We start from the raw sequence: 5130 nt of genomic DNA on the forward strand, positions 1-5130 counted from the left end.
AAACAGAGAGCACTAATTGCATAAGCTCAACTAATTGTAAATTACAACTCGTTCTACTTATGCCAATCAAGACATGAATAAAAAGTACAAACCTTAGCTCTTGCGCCTTAATCTTAGCTTCCTCTGGTGTCAAGGATGTTTTTGCAGCCTCAACATTAGTTTTTTCAGGTACCTAAATTACAAAAATCCCCGATGATGGAATAATTAATACTAAGGTTGCCACACTAAATACATTAAAAAAACCAATGGGGACAAATCCTCCAATGTCAAACGCAAATGAGCCCATCATCTGGGATTTAGACACATATATTTTTTTTTATTCCAAATCGAAATAGTCAGCTGACTGTCTTAAAATAAAAAAAAAGCAAATAGCAATAGTGTCAAGCAGAGCTCAATTGCTCCATGGCATGGATTTAGCATGATTAGTGTTTCCCTTGCGGTGGAGTTTGCATAGTCTTCCTTTGATCACTTGCCCCATCGTCTAATCCACAAAGAGATGATTAGGTCAATAACTAAATGGTGATTTACCCAATCGTAAATAAAATCAATGGCTGCGTATGGAGTGAAAAGCCAACCTTTGTAAGGAGTGAAAAATTGTCCACCATATGCACCCATATAAGTTGTTCTCATTGGTTCATCAGGCATCTAAAAAAGTTTAGTGACTCAAGATTTTTCCTCAATGCGAAAAGAAATGTAACAATGGACACATAGAATAAACTTACGCGCGCATAGGCTACTCCACTAGCTCCCCTTATTACCCCATGCCCTTCTCGAACTTTTGCTTCTGTACCTGAACATCGTTATTGTGTTCTGTTTCCTTCCTTCGCACCGGCAGAATAGAATAACAGATTACTATAAGAGATCTAAACAACAAATTACATTGTATATAAATAAAAGGAAGAATAATTAAAACCTGCAACTCGCCAATGCTCTTTTGCCCTTTTCCATAGATGCCGCGTGAAGAGGACTCTCCCGTTTCGGTGGTATTATGTAAAGGAAATGGTTCTGATGGTTGCTCTAAATTTTTTGAAACTTGGCTGACCATGTCAATCGTGGGCTCATATGCATCATATGTTTGAAAAAGTGGAAGTTCTGTAGCTCCCTGGTGTTCACCTCCCTCGGACCCGTGAGTGACATATAAGTATGTATTCATTGTTGCAAAAATATTTAGAGCATGTTAGGGATGTTATACAAGAATTTCGATCCATACCTGGCCTGTAGCTTGCATCCTTCGTCGGATACATGTCTTCCGGTTATGCCCCACTTGCTGGCAAAGAGAGCATTTCATTGGGACGCCTTTCTTGCCAAAATTTTGACCCTTTAGTTCTTTCTCAATGATGTCAACTCTTCTCCTCTGCTTGGGCCTTCCAGGTTGTCTCTTCACGAGAGGAGGGAAAACATAATTCCCTTCAACTTCAACCCACATGTTCTTTCCATTCATAGGTGCGATACCATGACTATACGCTAGCTCGTACGCATCTCTCTTCAGCCAGTCAACGACATAATCTGCAGGGTCTTCCTTGTTCCAGTGAATGCACGCAATGCCATGGCAGCATGGAACACCTCGTATACCCCAATATCTACAACTACATGTCCCGGCACATAAATCAACCACAAATTTGTTCCCCATGTTTGAAACTTCGAATTGACGGCACCTGTAGGTTTAAGAAAGCATGTCCTAGACTCTAACTTTTTTCGTTCCACCATCTCTCTTATGCGAGGGCACAATTGATCAGTTCTGTTAGAGAATAACTCCCTCATCCTAACTATCCTCTCCATGATTGTACTTCGGATACCTTCCAACATGTCTATGATGGGTAGAGACCTATATTGTAAGATATAACTGTTGAAGTATTCACATATGTTGTTGTCAATCATCTCACACTTCGGCCATTCACTGATGTAAGCTCTGCAAAACTTTTGTACGCCCACATTTACAAAATCCTGCGCGGCTTCTGGTTTCAAGGCGGTCATTTCTCTAATAATCCTCCGGAATTTTTCAATAGTTGTGCACTTCACAGCGGCCCAAAATAAGTTCTTCAATATGTTGGTGGAGTGTCCCTTTTTCTTCCAATTCGCATATATATTTCTATGCTCCGCCTGTGGTAACAGATTTGTCAGTGCATTTTCTAGACCCTTCTGTTGGTCACTTATGATCATCCAACCAAGACCGTCGCCAATTCCTAAATCTCTCATGAGCAGTTGAATAAACCAAGTCCAGGAGGATTGATTTTCTCCTTCAACCACTACCCAAGCAATAGGGAACATTTGATTATTCCCATCCTTCCCCACAACACTCAGTAATTGACCTTTCATTTCAGTCTTTAAAAAACAACCATCTAGAGCAACGAGTCTTCTACAACCGCCAACAAAACCTCTTGCCAGTGATTCGAAGCATATGTAAAGTCTCTTAAACCTACTCAGAGAATCAGGGCCGTCCCTATCAAGCACTAACTCGAATGTACTCCTCCTATTAACTTTTTTTAACTCAGCGACGTAAGAAGGAAGCAAGTGGTAATGGTCATCCAAAGTTCCTTGAAGCATCTAACGGGCCGCAGATCTCGCTCTATAACATGTAGACATGGTCACTGTGATGCCGAACTATTCGTTTATTTCCCGCACCATATCTGCTACCTTCCAATCCATATTCAGTCAAAATTTCTCTAAGAGGTGGTCTGCAATCCACTGATAGCTAGTTTGTCTACATGTTGAAGCCCGACTACACCTATGAACATCATTTAGATTCTTCACAACGAAAACCTCCTTGGTATAAGTCCAACTAGCATATCTCCTCCATGGGCAACCTTCAGTGCAAACAACTTCAACTTTTTTCTTACTAGACTGTGGAAACTTCAAGTTCAACCCATTCCAGACTGCATAGTTTTTCACAGCGGCGATAAATTCAGATGGCGATTCAAATCCCATGCCTACTTGAAATTTTATCTTATCAATCGGGCATCTAGAATCAAAATGTGTGCCATCGCGCCTATTCATAATAGGTTCACCCTCGTCATCCGTATCGTTAGGAGTTAATATATCATCATCTGAAATGTCATACTCACTATGACATTCATCACCATATACTTGTCGTTGAAGTTGTTGTTCTCTGTTTAGCTGGGTGGCAACAAATTCATCATTCCACTCTTCACTCTGATATCCATCACTACCCTCAGTTTCTTCACTTGGAAGGTATGCAGAATCTGTATCACTATCGTCAGAAGAACCGAACACTCTTCTCTCGTCATCACCCCTACTTGACAGAAAAATAGAAATATGTAACTGCTAATGTGTATAGGAATGGAGAGGAGGGAAGAAGATGAGAAGAGGAGAGGAGAAAGTAAGAGGAAAAGAGAAGAAGAACAAATTGAGAAGAAAAAGAGAAGGAGAAATAGTGAGAAGAGAATAAAAGGAGAAATAGGAAGACCAGAAAAGAGTAGGAAGAAAGATTGAGGATTGGAGAGGAGGAAGAAGATGAGAAGATGAGATGAGAAAATAAGAAGAAAAGAGAAGAAGAAAAAGAGAAGGATAAAAAAATTAAGAAGAGAAGAGAAGAAGAAAGATGAAGATGAGAAGAGAATAGGAAAAAGATTGAGGAGTGGAGAGGAGGGAAGAAGATGAGAAGGGGAGAGAAGAAGTAAGAAGAAAAGAGAAGAAGCAAAAGAGGAGAAAAATTCAGAAGAGAAGAGACGAAGAAATAGGAAGACGGGAAAGAGAATAGGAAGAAAGATTGAGAAATGAAGAGGAGGGAAGAAGATTAGAGGAGAGCAGAAATTCAGATGAAAAGAGAAGAAGACGAAGCGAGAAGAGAAAGAGGAGAAAAATTGAAAACAGAAAAGAAGAAGAAATGGGAAGACGAGAGGAGAATAAGAAGAAAGGTTGAGGATTGGAGAGGAGGGAAGAAGATGAGAAGAGGAGAGGAGAAAGTAAGAGGAAAAGAGAAGAAGAACAAATTGAGAAGAAAAAGAGAAGGAGAAATAGTGAGAAGAGAATAAAAGGAGAAATAGGAAGACCAGAAGAGAGTAGGAAGAAAGATTGAGGATTGGAGAGGAGGAAGAAGATGATGAGATGAGAAAATAAGAAGAAAAGAGAAGAAGAAAAAGAGAAGGATAAAAAAATTAAGAAGAGAAGAGAAGAAGAAAGATGAAGATGAGAAGAGAATAGGAAAAAGATTGAGGAGTGGAGAGGAGGGAAGAAGATGAGAAGGGGAGAGAAGAAGTAAGAAGAAAAGAGAAGAAGCAAAAGAGGAGAAAAATTCAGAAGAGAAGAGACGAAGAAATAGGAAGACGGGAAAGAGAATAGGAAGAAAGATTGAGAAATGAAGAGGAGGGAAGAAGATTAGAGGAGAGCAGAAATTCAGAAGAAAAGAAAAGAAGGCGGCGAGAAGAGAAAGAGGAGAAAAATTGAAAACAGAAAAGAAGAAGAAATGGGAAGGCAGAGGAGAATAAGAAGAAAGGTTGAGGATTGGAGAGGAGGAAGAAGATGAGAAGAGGAGAGGAGAAAGTAAGAGGAAAGAGAAGAAGAACAAAGGGAGAAGAAAAAGAGAAGGAGAAATAGTGAGAAGAGAATAAAAGGAGAAATAGGAAGACCAGAAGAGAGTAGGAAGAAAGATTGAGGATTGGAGAGGAGGAAGAAGATGATGAGATGAGAAAATAAGAAGAAAAGAGAAGAAGAAAAAGAGAAGGATAAAAAAATTAAGAAGAGAAGAGAAGAAGAAAGATGAAGATGAGAAGAGAATAGGAAAAAGATTGAGGAGTGGAGAGGAGGGAAGAAGATGAGAAGGGGAGAGGAGAAGGAAGGAGGAAAGAGGAGGAGCAACAGAGGAGAAAGAATCAGAAGAGAAGAGACGAAGAAATAGGAAGAGGCGGAAAGAGAATAGGAAGAAAGATTGAGAAATGAAGAGGAGGAAGAAGATTAGAGGAGAGCAGAAATTCAGAAGAAAAGAAAAGAAGAGGCAGCGAGAGAGAAAAAGGAAAAAAAATGAAAAAAGAAAAGAAGAAGAAAAGAGGAGGAGGGAAGAGAAAAAGAAAAAAGGTTGAGGAGTGGAGAGGAGGGAAGAAGATGAGAAGAGGAGAGGAGAAAGTAAGAGGAAAAGAGAAGAAGAACAAATTGAGAAGAAAAAGAGAAGGAGAA

The 5130-nt window shown here is 39.7% G+C and overlaps 1 long non-coding RNA gene across 1 annotated transcript; it reads right to left on the reverse strand.

The window, feature by feature from the left end:
- Nucleotides 1-377: 377 nt before the first annotated feature.
- On the reverse strand, nt 378-1485 carry LOC144715109 (uncharacterized). The gene is made up of 4 exons (XR_013584531.1): nt 914-1485; nt 723-821; nt 576-645; nt 378-481 (listed from the first exon to the last, which is right to left on the reverse strand). It is a non-coding gene; the product is annotated as an uncharacterized LOC144715109 (long non-coding RNA).
- Nucleotides 1486-5130: the final 3645 nt, after the last annotated feature.

This window comes from Wolffia australiana, chromosome 18 (assembly GCF_029677425.1).
Source record: "Wolffia australiana isolate 7733 chromosome 18, ASM2967742v1".
NCBI lineage: Eukaryota > Viridiplantae > Streptophyta > Magnoliopsida > Alismatales > Araceae > Wolffia > Wolffia australiana.